Source organism: Somniosus microcephalus, unplaced genomic scaffold (genome assembly GCF_052327205.1).
Source record: "Somniosus microcephalus isolate GS21.2 unplaced genomic scaffold, FLI_Smic_1.0 unresolved_chr3, whole genome shotgun sequence".
In the NCBI taxonomy this organism is placed as follows: Eukaryota; Metazoa; Chordata; class Chondrichthyes; order Squaliformes; family Somniosidae; genus Somniosus; species Somniosus microcephalus.
In genome coordinates, this window is record NW_028225181.1 from 70,909,994 (window position 1) to 70,931,571 (window position 21,578).

At 54.1% G+C, this 21,578-nt stretch overlaps 1 pseudogene across 1 annotated transcript in view; it reads right to left on the reverse strand.

The window, feature by feature from the left end:
- Nucleotides 1–3,061: 3,061 nt before the first annotated feature.
- LOC147091938 (uncharacterized) overlaps nucleotides 3,062–21,578 on the reverse strand; it is a 119,823-nt pseudogene continuing 101,306 nt past the window's right edge. Inside the window, exon 4 of the transcript XR_015075247.1 lies at nucleotides 3,062–4,412. The product of XR_015075247.1 is annotated as an uncharacterized LOC147091938 (transcript). The remainder of the gene's footprint in view (nucleotides 4,413–21,578) is intronic.

Genomic DNA, 21,578 nt, shown 5'->3' on the forward strand with positions numbered 1-21,578 from the left:
ATGTGACTGTGAGGATCGATTATTGCCACTTAGAATCATAGAAAGTTACAACACGGAAGGAGGCCATTTCAGCCCATCGTGTCCGCGCCAGCCAACAAAGAGCGATCCAGCCTAATCTCACTTCCCAGCTCTTGGTCCGTAGCCCTGCAGGGTAAAGCATCCCAAGTGCACATCCAAGTACTTTTTAAATGTGGTTAGGGTTCCTGCCTCTACCACCCTTTCAGGCAGTGAGTTCCAGACCCCCACCACCCTCTGGGTGAAGAAATTTCCCCTCAAATCCCCTCTAAACCTTCCCCCAATTACTTTAAATCTGTGGCCCCTGGTTTTTGACCCCTCTGCTAAGGGAAATAGGTCCTTTCTATCCACTTTATCTGGGCCCCTCATAATTTTATACACCTCAATAAGGTCTCCCCTCAGCCTCCACTGTTCTCAGGAAAACAGACCCAGCCTATCCAGACTTTCCTCAGAGCTAAGATTCTCTACTCCCAGCAACATCCTTGTAAATCTCCTTTGTACCCTCTCTAGTGCAATCACATCTTTCCTGTAATGTGGTGACCAGAACTGCACGCAGTACTCTAGCTGAGGCCTAACTAGTGTTTTATACAGTTGAAGCATAACCCCCCCCGCTCTTGTATTCTATGCCATGGCTAATAAAGGCAAGCATTCCGTATGCCTTCTAACCACCTTATCTACCTGGCCTGCTACCTTCAGGGATCTGTGGACATGCATTCCAAGTTCCCTTTGTTCCTCTACACTGCTCAGTCTCCTAACATTTAATGTGTATTCCCTTTCCTTGTTAGTCCTCCCCAAATGCATTACCTCACACTTCCCCGGATTGAATTCCATTTGCCACTGTTCTGCCCACCTGACCAATGTATTGATATCTTCCTGCAATCTACAGCTTCCTCCTTCAGTATCAACCACACAGCCGATTTTAGTATCATCTGCAAACTTCTTAATCATACCATCTTTAACCTGAGGCGCCCACCGGTCATGGAAGGCATCAAGTGTACCGTTCAAAACACTGCCTGCTCCCTATCCAGGGCCACCCAGGCACGGACAAGGCCATGGGAGAGCGGCAGGCAGCCAGAGTGACCCCACCCCATGGGCCCTGCCCATCCTGGACCTACAAATTGCTGTTTTCACCAGGCCCAAGAGCAGGTCCAGGAGAAGATCCTGCGACTTACCCACCCCCCTCTGCACCGGGCGGCCAAAGATTAGGAGCGTGGGGCTAAAGTGTAACCAAGAGTTGAGGAGCAGCCCCTTCAGGTAACTACACATGGGCTGCAACCTCTCACACTGAATATATACACGGCCCGTGTACTCCTCTAGGCCGCAAAAAACACATCTGGACTTGCAATGGTGCAGGGAAGGACTCCCATGTAGAGAGCCCTCCACTGGGGAACCTCGTCTCCGCCGGACAGCAAGATGACCCGCCTGTCTGATTGAGATTGGGCAATAAACAAAATTAATCAATAAATGACACAGAAACCCGAGTCCCCGGATCCTCAGCCCTGGTGTGAAGTACGCTGGCCACCAATTTTCCGTTACTAACTCACACCTCAGGCCCCGCCCAGTCTAGTTTAATTACTAAATGTTTTCTAACTCGGGTTCAGACCTGTCATTCTGAGGGAAACAAGGCCTCATTTATTGGTGTGTCCCACCCGAGCGGCTGTTAATAGCTTTAATAAACTGGCAGCAAGGTTGTTCTTTAAAGGTGCAAAGAGGTGAAAAACACCAGTAGCGATGCCTCAAAACTCATGGACAGAGAAATCCACTTCATCAGCGCTCCTGCCACAGGACTCAATATCCACCCCCTCCACCACTGGTGCACTGTGTCTGCAGTATGTACGGTCTACAAGATGACCACGGTCAGGCCATGTGGAGTCAAGGGCCAGGCAACAGAATGGATGGAAAGATCGCAACAAATTTCCCTTAACTCCAACCCTCTGATTTCTGTTTCCATCCATTCTGCTGCCGGGCCCTTCACTCCACACGGCCTGACCTGGGTCATCTTGTCGATCTTACATACTGTTTATGGATAGCAAGCTGGTCACAAAACAGAAAACAGAGAGTAGGGGTTGGGAACAGCTACTCAGACTGGCAAAAGGTGGGAAGTGGTGTTCCACAGGGATCGGCGCTGGGACCAGTTTTGTTCACCATTTACAGAAACGATTTGGACTCGGGAATCAGAGATACAATTTCTAAATTTGTCGATGACACCAAATTGGGAGGTAGAGTTAATCCTAAGGAAGACAAAATGCAAGAAGACATTAATAAATTTCAGAATGGGCGTGTAATTGGCAAATGAATTTCACTATAGATCAGTGTGAGGTGGTGTGTTAATGAATTTCACTATAGATCAGTGTGAGGTGGTCTGTTTTGGTAGGAAGAATAAGGAGGCCACACATACTTGGACAAGGGGGTGAAATTGGGTTGCTTTCTGCTTCCCGCGATATTCAGCAGGAGGTTAGTGGCGGCGGTAGCCGGTAGCACCCCACAGCACTGCACCGCCGGCAATGACGTCATCGCCATATGCAACACCCCGGCTGCAACCCCCTTCCCCTTTCTTCTTCGGGGTGTCGGCCGCGATCGCTCAGCCCAGCGCTCCTCTTGATCCGACACCCCGCTCCCCGGTGGTCCAGCAGGGCCCCGGTGTGCGCAGTGCTAAATGGGCTGGAGGAGCAGAGGGATCCAGGGATACAGATACACAAATCACTAAAAGTAGCAACACAGGTTAAAAAGGCCATTAAAAAAAAAGCACTGGGGTACATTCCTAAAGGAGCCTTCTGTTCCGTGCCTAGGAGCTCTGAACCATGGCAGAGAGCGGCTGGGACACATTTCTCACACGTCTCGAGATTAACCCTCATGGGGACTTTGCTGTCAGTGAAGAGAGATGAGAAAGACCAAACTGCCGTTTGCCCCTCTCAGTGTGGCCCTGAAGGACTGTGTCCAGGCTGGAGTTCTGTTCCCGCTCTACGATCCTCCCCAGGATTGTCCTTTCTGAGCTCCAGTCAGGTGATGCTAAACAATCAGGTGGGAAAGAAGAAAATCTAAACAATGTGTTTAAAACAAAGTTGATTTATTTGACATCTATCCAAAATATTAAACTCCAGCCCAGTTATAGGGGTTATTAACATCAGCAGAAACAAACCCTAACTGTCAGAATGAACATGGTTCAGTCCTGGATGTGATTAACAGCAGCAACAACAACAGAATCCAACCGCTGCAGTCAGTTGTGAACTCGCTGGTGTCTCAGCAGGATGGATGACTGAGTGAATCCCTTCCCACACTCAGAGCAGGTGAACGGCCTCTCCCCAGTGTGAACTCGCTGGTGTCTCAGCAGGGTGGATGAACAAGTGAATCCCTTCCCACACTCAGGGCAGGTGAACGGCCTCTCCCGAGTGTGAGTGTGCTGGTGTACAGTGAGCTCAGATGACTGCCTGAACCCAATCCCACAGTGTGAGCACCTGAACGGTCTTTCCCCAGTGTGAACACATTGATGGCGTATCAGTTCCCCGGAACTTTTAAAGCACTTCCCACAGTCCGAGCAGTTAAAAGGTCTCTCGTCAGAGTGAACTCGCTGGTGTCTCAGCAGGGTGGATGACTCAGTGAATCACTTCCCACACTCAGAGCAGGTGAATGGCCTCTCCCCAGTGTGAACTCGCTGGTGTGTCAGCAGGGTGGATAACCGAGTGAATCCCTTCCCACACTCAGAGCAGGTGAATACCCTCTCCCCAGTGTGAACTCGCTGGTGTGTCAGCAGGTGGGATGAATTAGTGAATCCCTTCCCACACTCAGGGCAGGTGAGCGGCCTCTCCCCGGTGTGAACACGCTGGTGTGTCAGGAGGTGGGATAACTGAGTGAATCACTTCCCACACACGGAGCAGGTGAACGGCCTCTCCCCAGTGTGAGTGCGCAGGTGTACAGTGAGGTCAGATGATCGCCTGAACCCAGTCCCACAGTGAGAGCACCTGAACGGTCTCTCGTCAGTGTGAACACGTTGATGGCGTATCAGTTCCCCGGAACTTTTAAAGCACTGCCCACAGTCCGAGCAGTTAAAAGGTCTCTCATCAGTGTGAACTCGCTGGTGTCTCAGCAGGTTGGATGAATCAGTGAATCCCTTCACACACTCAGAGCAGGTGAACGGTCTCTCCCCAGTGTGAACTCGCTGGTGTGTCAGCAGGGTGGATAACCGAGTGAATCCCTTCCCACACTCAGAGCAGGTGAATGGCCTCTCTCCAGTGTGAACTTGCTGGTGTGTCAGTAGGTGGGATGACTGAGTGAATCCCTTCCCACAATCAGAGCAGGTGAACGGCCTCTCCCCGGTGTGAATGCGCTTGTGTCTCGATAGGTCAGAGGGTTGGCTGAAGCTTCGTCCACACACAGAACACATGTACGGTTTCTCCCCGCTGTGAACGGTGCTTTTTGCTTCCATGTTCAGAGGCCGGTGATATTCAGATCCGATGATTCGAGTGACTCTGTCAGATCTTGAAGTGATGTTTGGTTTGAGCTTACCATCTGTAAATCCTCCCCTTCCAGTGCCCTGTAAAATTAATTTAAAACAGTGAGCGTGAGAGACAACCCACAAGAAAACAAAGGCAGGTTGTGAAATTGAGCTCAGTGAATCTGGTCATTTGTGGGGCCGGCACTAGAAAAAAGTGTCCATGAAAGCTGCCGGATTGCCATAAAAACCCAACTGGTTCACTAATGTCCTTCAGGGAAGGGAATCCGCCACCTGGTTTGGGCCTACACAAGACTCTGGCCTCTATGGGAGGAGAGAGAGAGAGAGAGAGAGAGGTGGGAGGGGGAGGGGGAGGGGCAGAAGGAAAGGAAATTTATACATCTGCAACTCGACCAGAACTTTGATGAAACCTCCAAAACCCACAACCTCCACCACCTAGAAGGACAAGGGCAGCTGTTGTATGGGAGCACCATCATCTCCAAGTTCCCCTCCAAGTCACACATCATCCTGACTCTCATATATTCATCGTTGCTGGGTCATAATCCTGGAACTCCTTACCGAACAACATTGTGGGAATACCTTCACCACACGGACTGCAGTAGTTCAAGAAGGCGACTCACCACCCCCTTCTCAACAGGAAACTGGGGATTGGCAATATTTGCTGCTCTTGCGAGCTATGCCCACATCCCAAGAATGAATTAAAACAAATCTGTAGCTGTAAACTGGATTAAAAGCCTGTACAGAAATACTTGTTCAGAAAACAATACTCTTTTACATTGTACGGACAATGTCTGTGTAACAATCTAATCTCCCCTAGAATCCACCTCCCTTGACAGTCTCACATTGGAAATTGTTGGGTCCTCCTGGGCTCAGAAGTACTGGGGGTTAAACCCAGCAGCTTCTCCTCCATCTCAAACTAAAAACATAGAAACATAGAAGATAGGAGCAGGAGTAGGCCATTCCACCCCTCTAGCCCGCTCCGCCATTCAATGCGATCATGGCAAATCATCAAAATTCTGTACCCGGTCCCTGCTTTCTCCCCATACCCCTTGATCCCTTTAGCCATAAGAAATATATCCAACTCCTTCTTGAATATATTTAATGTATTGGCCTCTACTGCCTTCTGTGGTAGAGAATTCCACAGGTTCACCACTCTCTGGGTGAAGAAATTCCTCCTCATTTCTGTCCTAAATGGCTTACTCCGTATCCTTAGACTGTGACCCCTGGTTCTGGACTCCCCGACCTTCGGGAACATCCTTCCTGCATCTAGTCTGTCCAGTCCTGTCAGAATTTTATAAGTTTCAATGAGATCCCCTCTCATTCTTCTAAACTTCAGTGAGTACAACCCCAATCTCTCCTCATACGTCATTCCTGCCATCCCAGGTATCAGCCTGGTGAATCTTCATTGAACCCCTTCCACGGCAAGAACATCCTTCCTCAGATAAGGCGACCAAAACTGCACACAATACTCACGATGTGGTCTCACCAAGGCCCTGTACAACTGCAGCAAGACATCCTTGTTCCTGTACTCAAACCCTCTCGCTACGAAGGCCAACATACCATTTGCCTACTTAACCGCCTGCTGCACCTGCATGCTTACCTTCAGCGACTGGTGCACAAGGATACCCAGGTCTCGTTGCACTTCCCCTTCTCCCAATCTATTGCCATTCAGGTAATAATATGCCTTCCTGTTTTTGCCACCAAAGTGGATAACCTCGCATTTATCCACATTATACTGCATCTGCCATTCTCGACGTACAGGTATCTGCAGGGTCCGAAGATGGAAAGTCGCCGCCCGGGTGCGAAGGCACACCAGCGCCTGACCGCAATCCCTAAGTGGGGGACTCAGAACCGCGGCAGAGACCCAGTGCTTCCCTTTGTCCCAGAAGAAGTCAATGAGCTTCTTCTGCATCTTGGCGACAAACGCAGGGGGCGGGATCAAAGTGACCAACCGGTACCACAACATGGCGGCCACCAGCTGGTTTATGACCAGCGCTCAACCCCTGTAGGTCAACACTCGGAGCAGTCATGTCCAGCGTCCTAGGCGAGTGGTGACTTTGGGCTCCAGCTCTTGCCAGTTCGCCGGCCAGGCATCCTCGGTGGGGCTGAGGTAGACTCCCAAGTAAAGCAGGTGCGTGGTGAAGGGTCTGAACTCCTCCAGCAGTGAATCCACCCGCCACTGGCCCACCAGGAGTCCAGAACATTTCTCCCAGTTGATCCTGGCGGAGGATGCGTCCGAGTAAATCTGCTGGCATTCTCACATCCTCCGCAAGTCAGCGGGATCCGTGACCATGAGGAGCACGTCATCGGCGTAAGCCAAGAGGACAACTTCCACGCCTGCCCTTGCAGAGCCAGTCCCGTCAACCTCTTTTGCAAGAGGCGCAGGAAAGGCTCCACGCAGACGGCATATAACTGACCGGACATGGGGCATCCCTGACGCACCACCCTCCCGAAGCAAAGGGGCGCCATCAAAGACCCGTTAACTTTTATCAGACACTCCGCGGCGGCATACAGAAGTCGGATCTGGGTGACGAAATGCGTCCCGAACCCGAATGCGTGCAGAGTCCTGAAGAGATACTCATGATCCACCCTGTCGAACGCCTTCTCCTGATCCAGGGAAAGGAAGGTGACCGACAGACCAGCCCTCTGGGAATGGTGGACCAGGTCCCGGACCAGATGGATGTTATCGTGGATAGTCTGGCCCGGGACCATGTGGGACTGATCGGGGTGGATTATGTGGGCCAGCACGGTGCCATGACAGGCAGACATGGCCTTGGCAAAAATGTTATAATCCATGGTAAGGAGGGAGACCGGGCATCAATTTTTTAAAAGGCAGAGATCGCCCCTCTTAGGCAGCAGGACAATGACCACCCTGCGCCACAAGAGGGGCATCTCCCCAGTCGCCAGACTTTCCCGCAGGACCCGTGTGTCGTCAACACCAGGACGTCCCAGAATGCCCTCTGGAACTCCACGGTCAGCCCGTCCAGCCCCGGGGACTTTCCCCTCGAGAGCTGGCTGAGGGCACTGGTCAGCTCCGCCAAGCTTAGCGGAGCGTCCTATTTTTTGGCGCCCTCCGGACCGACCATCAACAGGACCTCCCACAAAACTCTGTGCACATCGTCGCTGGACAGATCCAGAGAGAACAGAGCCCCGTAATAGGCCCGGGTCTCCACGCTGATCCCCTCCGGATCCGAGACCAGAGATCCGTCGTCGGCCAGCAGCCCCAAGAGCTGCTTACAGACCCCCGTCTTTTTTCCAACGAGTAGAAGAAGGGGGAGCCGCGGTCCAGGTCCCGGAGATCTGGATCCGCGACCTCACATACGTACCTCGGGACCCAATGAGCTGTAGGTCCTTCAGCATGCCCTTCTTCTCTTCGTACACCTTCCGTAGGGCCAGGTCATTGACGACTTGACCGAGACGGGACTCCAGGTCGAGCACCTCCCTCTCCAACCGCCCGACCTGGGCCTCCCGCCTCTTGGTCGACCCCTTCGCGTACTCCTGACAGAAGAGATGGACGTGAGCCTTGCCCACGTCCCACCATAGCCTCAAGGAGGGGAAGCCCCTCCGCTTCATTCTCCAGTCGGCCCAGAGCCGACGAAACAAATCCTGGAACCACTCATCCTGCAGCAGCAGGTTGCTAAAATGCCAGTACGCGGGCACCCCCGTTCGCGTAACGGCACGAGCTCCGCCACACCAGGTGGTGGTCCGTGCATGGCACCAGCCGCATAGAAGCCGCCAGAACGCAGGAGACGTACGCCTGGGAAATGTAAAGGTGGTCGATTCTGGACCATCCTCCTCCAGACCTCACGTAAGTGAAGGCGCTGGAGTCAGGATGGAGATTTCACCAGACGTCCACCAAGTCGAAGGACCCGACCAGGTCCCTCAACTTCTCCATCGCTGCCAGGCCGTACGGGGGACCCGAACGGTCCCTCGCCTCGAGGGTGCAATTAAAATGCCCCCCGAGGATGACGCACTCGCCGACGTTGATGGAGCCCAGAAGAGCGGACACTTCTTCAAAGAAGTGCACTTGCTGCGCACTGGCTGCGGGGGCGTACACATTCACTAGATGGAGTGGCATGCCCCCCAGGCGAACAGTGACCTGGAGCAAGCGGCCCGGCACGTGCTCCTTGACCCCCAAGATCTCCGGCTGAAAATACAGGGCCAGCAAGATAGCCACCCCGCTGGAATAGTTGGAGAGATGACTCATGCTGACCCCTCCTTGCCACTCCAGGAGCCACGTGGCCTCATCCTCCAGAACGGTGTGGGTTTCTTGCAGGAAGCACACCGCATACCTCCCATCCCGGAGGACTGAGAAGTTATTAAATCTACGGCGTGCATCTCTGCTGCCATTGATGTTGAGGCTGGCTATGGTTATCTTCATGACAAGAGCATAGCGCAACCTCTACTTAACCTAATGGGAGGAGGGAGAGCGGCTGCTTGTCGACCGCCACTCCCTCAGCAGCCCAGCGAGGAACTTGTTGATATGACGCTGCTCGCGCAGCCCCGCACCCCCGTCCACGCCCATGGATTTGACAGCGGCACGGACGGAGCCAACGAGCAGCACCAGATCTGACCATCTGTCTAGGGCCAGCCGGATTTTGCCAGGGTGACCCCAGCACGCAGCCAGAAAGTCCTGGAGTTCCACAACGGGGATGAGGGGGGACTCGGAGGTGGGGACATGAGGGTATTCGCCGCCTCACTGGTGACGGAGTCTGACTCATCCTTGGTGCTCTCCACCGGGTCCCCTTCCTCCTCCGGGAGGTCGTTATCAGCCAGCCCCGCCTCTGTCTCGATCCCACCCCCAGGATCGGTGGCAGAGGATTCCTCCCTGGGCTCCTCCGGAGGTGCCGGGTCAGGAGGCGGCAGCGGTTCATGGCCCCCCTCCGCCCCAGGCACCGGGGTGCATGGGGAAACTGGGGAGAACACTATCACCATTTCCCCAACACCCCCGGCGACAGCATCGGAGGCAGAGTCAGGAGTTCTTCCCCCTCACCGCCATCAGCCACCGACCCAGCGGACTGGGGAGCTTGAATACATTCCTCGGCCACGTCGAGCAGCGCCTGGGAATGGTCTGGACTGTCCTGGGCGATCCCAGCCTCACTGGCCTCGCCCACCCCAGTCTCCAGGGTGCCCGACATGGCAGGATGTAATGGTTCTTTTGTTATTTCCTCCGTGGGTAGATTCGCGGTCTCCCCCAACACGCAGGGTCTCTTCCCCGTCCCCGGGAGGCGCAGGCGGGACAGACTCATCTGTCGTACCCTCCCGAGGGACAGGCAACTCCTGCCGAATACAGATGTCAGTAACGGTGGGGGGGGGGGGCGCACAGCACCCATGGCGGGTGACAATTCCCTCCGCGAGGAGGGTCATTGTCTCTCGTGGTCCTCCTCCTCTCCCAGGGACTCGTGCCTCCTTTTTGTTATGGAGGGACACGAAGGCTGGGAGACCTCCATACCTACCGGAGCCTCCTCCTCCGCTCCCTCCCATCGCGCGGGTTGCTCGGGTCCCTCGAGCCCGAGCCCGGTCACAGGTCTTACTTCTTCCGCCTCAGCGGTTGCGAACACGGGCCCGGGCACAAGGCCCCCCAAACTCCGAGACTCCGCTGCCACCAGCGCAAGGTATGCGGCGTAAGTTCCAGCAGATCGCCCGTATCCACGTGCTCACCGAGGGGACCCGCCCTAAGGTGCTTCATCTTCTTCCGCACCTTCCCTTCGCTCAGACACTCTCCCTCCCCCCCGCTGAAGGCTGTGATGGCGTTGGCCTCCGACGTCGACCGCGCATCAGGTGTTGAGGACGCGCGGACAGAATCGGGGGGGGGCGAGCGGTGGCGGCGTCAGCCTTGGCCACCTCAGATGTTCTGGCAGCCTTGGAGGCAGCGCAGTTCTTTCGTACATACCCCACCTCCTTACAGGCGTGGCACCGCACATCATCCGACGTCCAAAAGACGCGGTAGGCAGCCCCCTCGTGGCATACAATAAAAGTGCCCTCGGTGTCCTCCTGCGCCAGCTGAACAAAAAGATGGTGCCGGAAGGAGAAGACGTGCCGGAGGCTGGCCTCCCTGCATCCGAGCGGGATTGGTGTGATCCCCGACCTCACCTCCCCCAGTTGACGTAGGTGGGGGAGGAGGAGCTCAGCCGAAACAAAGAGCGGGACTTTTGATAAAAGGATCCTCTGCACGGTGGCCTTGAGAGGATCCACCAGCAGGAAGGTCCCGCCCATGGTGAGCCCCTTGGTTACGTCCAGGGACACCGCCCGCTCCGATGCCAGGAAGAACACAGCCTTGCCGTACATTTTTGAGGCGACGACGATGGCTGAGGGCCGACAACCCCAGCCGTGGCCTTCACGCATGCTTCGATAGTCATGTTGGGGTGAGTGTAGCTCTTCACCCTGTGTTTTTTAGTGTGAAGGCGGAAAGGTGACGGGGCAGCAGAAGCAGCGGGAGCAGCCTTGGCTGTGGCTGCCACACTTGCGTATGACCTTGCTGGCCCCGTCACCGGCGATGATGTGGTCAACATCGTGGGGTGCTTATTATAAAGGGCTACACCCACCCCAAGTCACAGGCTTGGTGATGTTAATGGCCTCAATGGTTGTTTTCCCTGAGCAGAGGGAGCTTTAAAAGTGAAGGCACACCTCTCCCCTTGTTGATTAAATTGGGAGAGGGGCCTTCTCTCCTCTGCTCAACGGGCAATTAATGGATATGAGGTGTCTCTTTAGAGAGAGACAAAGAGAGAGGCAAAGAGAGAGAGAAAGGGGGGGTGGTAAGGAGAGAGGCCGCAGGGGCTGGGTCTCCACTCAAGATGGTGAGTGGGTGCTCGCAGGGGTGCACTCTCTGAAAAATAATCTCGATTGATGGTCTTCTTGTGGGGGGAGAAGATGTCTTCACCTGGGAAAATAAAGCTGGAGATGCCCAGGCTCAGTCCACCACCAGGTCTTAACGATGTGATAATTAAATGATGACTTTGCCTGGGCAGCTCCAGCTGTCCCAGGTCAAGCAATAGGGAGGGGTGTTTGCTAGTGGTGTGTGTTGCCCTGTTTTTACAAGAGCCATACACACTCACACACACCCCTAGATGTTTTCTTCTCCTTCTTCTTTCCTCCCCCCACTTAAATACAAAGTCTTTATGAGAGTACACCATGAGACAACCACCTGTAGAAGTTTTCCAACAGCTCTCCCTCCTTCTGAACAGATGTAGGATGTTCGTTTCTCTCCCCTCTCTCCCTCTCCTGTAATGGAGACCAGTTGGGGAAGCAGTGATCGGAAGACTTCCCTTTGTTGTTAGCTCTGGTCTGGTCTCCTGGTCTCTCCTCTCCTCTGGCACCCCAATAGTAGCTGCAGCAGCAACAGATGTGGTCTCTCCTCCTGGACACAGAGAGAGAGAGAGACCTCATCTCTCCTCTCCTCCCCTCTCCTCTCTTCTGGCACAGCAGCAGCACAAGATCCTGGCTGGCTATCAGGGATCCCGGGGTTCATTAACCCACTCCCTGAGCGTTCCAGATCCCAACAACTCTCTGAGATAAAACATTTCTCCTCATCTTTGTCATCCGATTGAGATTGGACCATTTTTCACCACCTATAGGGGTGACTCTGAGTTGCCCCAGTGACACCAGATGGGAGCAAAACCCATGAAGGCAAGTGCCCCAGTGCCCCACAGATATTAAACAACCAATAACCGGTTACTTGGCTTTATAAACAGAGGAATAGAATATAAAAGCAAAGAGATGATGCTGGAACTTAATAAATCACAGGTTAGGCCTCAGCTGGAGTGTTGTGGACAAGTCTGGGCCCTACACTTATATACTTGCTCTCGAGGCAGTTCAGAGAAGGTTCACTCGGTTGATTCCGAAGATGAGGGGGTTGACTTATGAGGAAAGGTTGAGTAGGTTGGGACTCTACTCATTGGAATTCAGAAGAACTGGAGGCGATCTTATCGAAACATATAAGATTGTGAGGGGGCTTGATCGGGTGGATGCGGGGAGGATGTTTCCACTGATGGGTGAGACTAGAGCTAGGGGGCATAGTCTTAGAATAAGGGGCTGCCCTTTCAAAGCTGAGATGAGGAGAAACTTCTTCACTCAGAGGGTAGTAAATCTATGGAATTTGCTACCTCAGAGAGTTGTGGAAGCTGCGACATTAAATAAATTTAAAACGGAGATAGACAGTTTCCTAGCTGATAAGGGAATTAGGGGTTACGGGGAGCGGGCAGGGAAGTGGACGTGAGTCTAGGTTTGGATCAGTCATGATCCTATTGAATGGCGGAGCAGGCCCGAGGGGCTGTATGGCCGACTCCTGCTCCTACTTCTTATGTTCTAAGTTTGGACTGTCCTCCTTGGAACAGAGAAGGTTCAGAGGTGATTTAATAGAGGTTTTCAAGGTGGTGAGCGATTTTGATAGAATAAATTGGGAAAGAAACATTCGCTCTGGTGAGTGGGCCAATAACTAAAGGTCAAAGATTCAACAATATTGACAAAAGATCTAGAGGAGAGATGAGGAGAAATGTTTCCACTCAGAGTTGTGGGGATCGGGAACACTCGACCTGAAAAGATGGTGGAAGCTGATTCCGTTAATAATTGTAAAGCAGAGTTGGACGGGAACTTGAGCAACTGACAGGGTTACGGACAAAAAGTGAGGATGTGGGACTAAACACGATGACTCTTTCAAAGAGCCGGCACAGGCACGATGGGCCGAATGGCCTCCTTCTGTGCTGTAAGTCTCTATGAATCTATTCTATGAATAATAACTGTACAATACAGCGACACTCACAAATAATAATTCAATCATAATGTGACTGTGAGGATCGATTATTGCCACTTAGAATCATAGAAAGTTACAGCACGGAAGGAGGCCATTTCAGCCCATCGTGTCCGCGCCAGCCAACAAAGAGCGATCCAGCCTAATCTCACTTCCCAGCTCTTGGTCCGTAGCCCTGCAGGGTAAAGCATCCCAAGTGCACATCCAAGTACTTTTTAAATGTGGTTAGGGTTCCTGCCTCTACCACCCTTTCAGGCAGTGAGTTCCAGACCCCCACCACCCTCTGGGTGAAGACATTTCCCCTCAAATCCCTTCTAAACCTTCCCCCAATTACTTTAAATCTGTGCCCCCTGGTTTTTGACCCCTCTGCTAAGGGAAATAGATCCTTTCTATCCACTTTATCTATGCCCCTCATAAATTTATACACCTCAATAAGGTCTCCCCTCAGCCTCCACTGTTCCAAGGAAAACAGACCCAGCCTATCCAGTCTTTTCTCAGAGCTAAGATTCTCTACTCCCGGCAACATCCTTGTAAATCTCCTCTGTACCCTCTCTAGTGCAATCACATCTTTCCTGTAATGTGGTGACCAGAACTGCACGCAGTACTCTAGCTGAGGCCTAACTCGTGTTTTATACAGTTATAGCATAACCCCTCTGCTCTTGTATTCTATGCCATGGCTAATAAAGGCAAGCATTCCGTACACCTTCTTAACCACCTTATCTACCTGGCCTGCTGCCTTCAGGGATCTGTGGACATGCACTCCAAGGTCCCTTTGTTCCTCTACACTACTCAATGTCCTAACATTTAATGTTTATTCCCTTTCCTTGTTAGTCCTCCCCAAATGCATTACCTTGTGGGAGACTACAGTCTCCCGCGTAAAGAAATAGGCAACACAGCAAGCTACAAGAAATAGGTCTTTACTCCAATTCTCACAATACAGTACTGAATTCGTAAAGCCCGTGAGCCTGTGATGACTCACGGATTGGTCACCTGCTGGAACCTGATTGGTTTTCCTTCTCTCAGCAGCAGGCAAGTCTGAACATGCCTTATTCCTCTCAGCTTGCAACTGTCTTGCGGGGGGAGGGGAATACAGCAGTTAAAAGGGGATTATACAGGTTTATCTACATACACACAGTGTTTCCCCAATGTGGCAACGCCACATACGCCCCCCCAGAATCCTCGTTAACTGTAAAAGTCAGTCTCTGCGGAGGTTTGACCAAACGGCCGTAGCGGCTGTAGTAGCCATCTGGCATGTGAGGAGGGCTGTCTGGGAGGTCGGCTGGTTGGTTCGTCGGCTGGTCTGGCGGCTGGTCTGCCGGTGGGCTGGCTGGACGGGCTGCCGGCGAAGGTGGGGCGGCGGACGGGAAGTAAGGTTCTGGCGTGTCTTGGTCCTCTTGTGGGGCCGCCGCCAACGCAGGAGGTCTGCCCCACCATGGGGGAAGAGCCGGACGAAACGGGAAGCTGAGGTCCAGGTGCGCCAGTTTGAGGCGGTCTACTGAAACAAGGTCCGGCTTCCCGCCGACGTCGATAAGAAAAGCTTTGTCCCCCGTCTCCAATACTGAGAAGGGGCCGGTGTATGGTGCCTGCAGCGGGCTTCTGTGCGCGTCCTGGCGCACGAAGATGAAGTCCACATGTCGTAAGTCCCGAGGCACGTAGGACGGCTGCGGGCCGTGTTGCAAAGTGGGCACTGGACGGAATTGCTGGGCCACGTCCTGGTGCAGGGAAAGCTGTCTGGCGGCCGACCACGGCTCCGTTGTCAGGGGGAGGAAGTCACCTGGTACTCTGAGCGGTTGGCCGTAGACCATCTCGGCCGCAGAGGTGCGGAGGTCCTCTTTGGGCACGGTGCGCAATCCCAGGAGGACCCAGGGTAGTTTGTCGATCCAGCTGGTGTCGGCCAGGCTGTCGCGGAGGGAGGCTTTCAATGAACGATGAAAGCGCTCGCAAAGCCCGTTGGCCTGCGGGTGGTAGGCTGTTGTCCTGTGCAACTTGGTGCCGAGGCCGGCGGTGATGGCATTCCACAAGTGGGAGGTGAACTGGGGGCCCCTGTCCGAGGGTATGTCGGTAGGCACGCCGAACCGGGCCACCCATGTCAAGATGAATGCTCGCACGACATCGGTCGTGGTCGTGGAGGCGAGGGGAAATGCCTCGGGCCATCTGGTGGTGCGGTCGACGATCGTGAGCAGGTGTGTGAAACCGTGCGACAGCGGCAAGGGGCCTACCAGATTGACGTGGACGTGGTCGAAACGCCTCTCGGGCACCGGGAAACACCCCAATGGCACCTTGGTGTGTTGTTGGACCTTAGCGCGCTGACACGCCACGCATGTGTTGGTCCAGTCTCTCACATCCTTGTGGAGTCCAGGCCAGACGAACTTGGTGGACATGAGTTTCTGAGACGCACGCATCCCTGGATGTGAGAGGCCGTGGATGATGTTGAAAACTCGCTTGCGCCAGGCGGATGGGACGACCGGCCTAGGCGAGGGGACTGAGACGTCGCACAGGAGGGTTGTGCCGGCTGCGTGGAAGTGGATGTTGGCCAGAGTGAGGCTGGTGGTTGACGTCCTGAAGGCCTGGATCTCCGTGTCGGCGGCCTGGTCTCTCGCCATGCTGGCGTAGTTGATGCCCAGGTGCATTGCATGGAGCGAGGGTCTTGAGAGGCAGTCGGCCACCAAATTGTCCTTGCCGGCGACGTGGCGGATGTCCGTGGTGAACTCCGAGATGAAGTTGAGTTGGCGTTGTTGGCGCGTGGACCAGGGTTCGGTTACTTTGGCCATGGTGAAAGTGAGCAGCTTGTGGTCCACGAATGCGGTGAACGGCTGGCCTTCCAGGAGGAAACGGAAGTGCCGGATTGCCAGGAACAGGGCCAGGAGCTCTCTGTCGAACGTGCTGTAGGCCTGCTCATTCTTGCGCAGCTGTCGGCTGAAAAATGCCAGTGGCTGCCACGTGCCTTCGACCCACTGTTGCTGGACAGCGCCGACGGCGTAATCCGAGGCATCCATGGTGAGGGCGGTCATGGCGCCCGGGATGGGGTGGGCCAGTAGTGTGGCATTGGCCAAGGCGCTTTTGGTCTGGTGGAAGGCTGTCGCCATCTCGCTGGACCAGGTGAGTTGCTCTTTGCCCGTTTTGCCCCTGGTGGCTTCGTAGAGGGGGTGCATGAGTGAGGTGGCCTTGGGCATGAAACGGTGATAGAAATTGACCATCCCCAAAAATTCCTGCAGCGCCTTGACCGAGGTGGGCTGGGGAAAGTCCGCCACCGCCTGCACCTTGGAAGGTAGGGGAATGGCTCCCCTTGGCGAGATTCTGTGGCCGAGAAAGTCAATTTGGGCTGCTCCGAACTGGCATTTGGCCGGGTTGATAATTAGCCCATGTTGGCTGAGGCGCTGGAAAAGAGAGCGCAAATGCGCAATGTGCTCGGCCTTGCTGGTGCTGGCCACGAGGATATCGTCCAGATAGACAAACAGGAAGCTCAGGTCCCATAGGACGAAATCCATGAGCCGTTGGAAGGCCTGTGCGGCGTTCTTGAGCCCGAAGGGCATGCGCAAGAACTCGAACAGTCCGAAGGGGGTGATGACCGCCGTCTTCTGGACATCTGCGTGGTGGACGGGGACCTGATGGTAACCGCAAATCAGGTCGACCTTGGAAAAGATGGACTTTCCTGCTAGGTGTGCCGAGAAGTCTTGGATGTGCGGAATGGGGTATCTATCGGGCGTGGTGGCGTCGTTGAGCCGTCTGTAGTCGCCACAGGGGCGCCAGCCACTGCCCGGCTTGGGCACAATGTGGAGGGGGGATGACCAGGGGCTGTTCGAGCGGCGGATGATGCCCAGTTTCTCCATCGTGGTGAATTCTTCCTTGGCTACCGCCATCTTGGCTGGGTCCAGGCGTCTGGCTCAGGCGAACACTGGTGGTCCCGTAGTGGCAATGTGGTGCTCGACACCATGCTTGGCTGCCGCGGCTGAGAAGGTCAGTTGTGTGAGCCTCGGGAAATCTGCGAGTAGGCGGGTGTAGTCGTCATCCGCCGGGACAGAGCAGGACCCGACGAGGGCCGGGCTGTTGCTCTGCTGGCAGGCCAGTGAAGTGAAAGTTGCTGTGTCGATCAGGCGCCTGTCGCGGACGTCAACCAGGAGTCCGAGGGCGCAAAGAAAATCGGCGCCCAGCAAGGGATGTGCCACCAAGGCCGTCACGAAATCCCACGTAAATCGCTGGCCGTTGAAACAAACCTCGGCCCGTCGCTTTCCAAAAGTGGTGATGGCTGCGCCATTTGCCGCCACAAGGGGTGGGCTGCTGCAGCCTGCCTGGATGTCGAGCTGGGAGGCAGGAATTATGCTGCATTGGGCTCCGGTGTCCCAAAGGAATCTGCACCCTGAAAGGGAGTCGGATATGTACAGCAGTTTACCTGCGGTGCCGATGGCCATCGTGGCGGCGGGGGTGCGGTCGAGCGGGCCTAGACGGCGGTGCGGGGCTAGCGCGTTGGGCCGGGCGGCCATCTTGGTTTGATTGAAAGAGCAGGGTGCTCTGCAGCGTTGGGCCTTGTGGCCGAAACGTGCGTGGTAGTAGCATAGTTGTGCGGCCTGGCGTGGCGGCGCGCGCTCGGTGGTGTCGGGGAGCCTCGCGGCTGCAGAGCCGAGTTGGGCGATGGCGAAGACTTTGTCCGCGGCGGCTGCCAGTTGTACGCAGTCCGTGATCGGGGACCCCACGAGGGCAGTCTGTACCTGCTGAGGAAGCAGGCTGAGGAAAAGGGCCCGAAACAAGAAGCACTGCGGTTCAGAGCCCAGGAGCGCAAGCATCCGGCTCATCAACTGGGTCGGGGTAGAGTCGCCGAGGCCTGGTAGTGAAAGAAGCCTACGGGCCCTCTCCTCCCCAGACAGGCCGTAAGCCTGCAGCAAGCGGCCCTTAATGGTTGAGTACTTGCCGGTCTGTGGTGGGTTCCCCAGCAGGTCGAGAACTTCGGCGGCGGTGGAGCTTGCTAGTGCTGAGACTACGTGGAGGTACCTTTCTTCATCATCTTGAACTCTGCGAAGGGTGAATTGGGCCTCCGTGTGCACGAATCAAGCTGGTGCTTGGTGTTCCCAGAAGGTGGGGAGCTTCAAGGACGCGGCACCGGCCGACATCGGGCTGCTGCTGGTTGCCGTCGGGTTGTTGCTGGCCTCTGTAGGGCTACGTGAGTCGGGGGCTTCGGCCGCCGACATTCGGGGTCACCAATGTGGGAGACTACAGTCTCCCGCGTAAAGAAATAGGCAACACAGCGAGCTACAAGAAATAGGTCTTTACTCCAACTCTCACAATACAGTACTGAATTCGTAAAGCCCGCGAGCCTGTGATGACTCACGGATTGGTCACCTGCTGGAACCTGATTGGTTTTCCTTCTCTCAGCAGCAGGCAAGTCTGAACATGCCTTATTCCTCTCAGCTTGCAACTGTCTTGCGGGGGGAGGGGAATACAGCAGTTAAAAGGGGATTATACAGGTTTATCTGCATACACACAGTGTTTCCCCAATGTGGCAACGTCACAACCTCACGCTTCCCCGGATTGAATTCCATTTGCCACTGTTCTGCCCACCTGACCAATGTATTAATATCTTCCTGCAGTCTACAGCTTCCTTCTTCAGTATCAACCACACAGCTGATTTTAGTATCATCTGCAATCTTCTTAATCATACCCTCTGTAATCTGAGGCGCCCACCGGTCACGGAAGGCATCAAGCGTACCGGTCAAAACACCACCTGCTCCCTCTCCAGGGCCACCCAGGCACGGACAAGACCATGGGAGAGAGGGAGGCAGCCAGAGTGACTTCACCCCATGGGCCCCGCCCATCCTGGACCTACAAATTGCTGTTTTCACCAGGCCCAAGAGCAGGTCCAGCAGAAGATCCTCTGACTTACCCACCCCTCCTCTGCACCGGGCGGGCAGGCAAAGATTAGGAGCGTGGGGCTAAAGTGTAACCAAGAGTTGAGGAGCAGCCCCTTCAGGTAACTACACATGAGCTGCAAACTCTCACACTGAATATATACACGGCCCGTGTACTCCTCTAGGCCACAGAAAACACATCTGGCCTTAGAGTCTGGAAAGGATCTTAGAAACTGTTGCACACGACAGCTCCCTGCAACAATCTCCACCCCAGATCCCCAATGGAGCTGGGAAGGACTCCCGCGCAGAGAGCCCTCCATTGGGGACACTCGCCTCCATCAGACAGCAAGATGACCTGCCAGTCTGATTGAGATTGGGCAATAAACAAAATTAATCAATAAATGACACAGAAACCCGAGTCCCCAGATCCTCAGCCCTGGCCACCAATTTTCTGTTACTAGCTCGCACCTCAGGCCCCGCCCAGTCTGGTTTAATTACTAAATGTTTTCTAACTCGGGTTCAGGCCTGTCATTCTGAGGGAAACAAGGCCTCATTTATTGGTGTGTCCCACCCGAGCGGCTGTTAATGGCTTTAATAAACTGGCAGCAAGGTTGTTTTTAAAGGTGGAAAGAGGTGAAAAACGCAACTGGTGATGACTCAAAACTCACGGACAGAGAAATCCACTTCATCAGCGCCCCTGCCACAGGACTCAATATCCACCCCCTCCACCACTGGTGCACTGTGTCTGCAGTATGTACGGTCTACAAGATGACCACGGTCAGGCCATGTGGAGTCAAGGGCCAGGCAGCAGAATGGATGGAAAGATCGCTACAAACTTCCCTTAACTCCAACCCTCTGATTTCTGTTTTGTAGCCAGCTTTCCATCCATTCTGCTGCCTGGCCCTTCACTCCACACAGCCTGACCTTGGTCATCTTGTCGATCTTACATACTGTTATGGATAGCAAGCTGGTCACAAAACAGAAAAGAGAGAGTAGGGGTTAAGAATAGCTACTCAGACTGGCAAAAGGTGGGAAGTGGTGTTCCACAGGGATCGGCGCTGGGATCACTATTGTTCACTATTTACATAAACGATTTGGACGCGTGAATCAGAAGAACAATTTCAAAGTTTGTCGATAACACCAAATTGGGAGGTAGAGTTAATACTGAGGAAGACAAAATGCAAGAAGACATTAATAAATTTCAGAATGGGCATGTAATTGGCAAATGAATTTCACTGTAGATCAGTGTGAGGTGCTGTGTTAATGAATTTCACTATAGATCAGTGTGAGGTGGTGTGTTAATGAATGTCATGATATATCAGTGTGAGGTGGTGTGTTAATGAATTTCACTGTAGATCAGTGTAAGGTGGTGTGTTAATGAATGTCACGATAGATCAGTGTGAGGTGGTGTGTTAATGAATGTCACTGTAGATCAGTGTGAGGTGGTGTGTTAATGAATGCACTATAGGTCAGTGTGAGGTGGTGTGTTAATGAATTTCACTATGGATCAGTGTGAGGCGGTGTGTTAATGAATTTCACTATAGATCAGTGTGAGGTGGTGTGTTAATGAATATCACTATAGATCAGTGTGAGATGGTGTGTTAATGAATTTCACTATAGGTCGGTGTGAGGTGGTGTGTTTTGGTGGGAAGAATAAGGAGGCCACTCACTACTTGGACAAGGGGGTGAAATTGGGTTGCTTAGTGCCTCCCGCGATATTCAACAGGATGTTAGTGGCGTAGGTAGTCGGTTGCTCCCCACGGCACTGCACTGCCGGCAATGACATCATCGCCAAGCGCAGCACCCCGGCTGCAACCTTGGGTTACGACCCCTGACCTATCACCGGACGATATGTCCGACAGGGTCAGGGGTCGTTTCTGCAGCCGCGGCGATGCCACTTAAAGGGCAGGTGTCGGGCGGCAACCTTTTATTTTGGCCGACTGCCAGCGCCTGCCCCCTACCCCTTTCTTCTTCGGGGTGTCGGCCGCAATCGCACAGCCCTGTGCTCCTCTTGATCCGACATCCCACTCCCCGGTGGTCCTGCAGGGCCCAGGTGTGCGCAGTGCTGCGCCCCTCCCCTTTAATCAGGGAGGGAGGTCTGCTATGGCATAGTGCTATGTGCTGACGGGCATGGCGCTTTTACACGAAGCGCCGTGAAATTCACTGGTAGCACCTCAAGAGGGAGGGGAGCGCTTCCAGTAGCACCCTGCCTCCTGCCTGGGGCGCAACCAATGAATTTAATGCACAGGGGCGCTAACTTTTTCAGGGCGCTAAAGTTAGCCCCGGTGATGTTAGTGACCCAAAGGGGGCGCCACTGAATTTCCCCCTAAGAGTCTAAATGGGTTGGAGGAGCAGAGGGATCCAGATACACAAATCACTAAAAGTAGCAACACAGGTTAATAAGGCCATTAAAAAAAAAGCACTGGGGTACATTCCTAAAGGAGCCTTCTGTTCCGTGCCTTGGAGCTCTGAAACATGGCAGAGAGCGGCTGGGACACATTTCTCACACACCTCGAGATTAACGCGC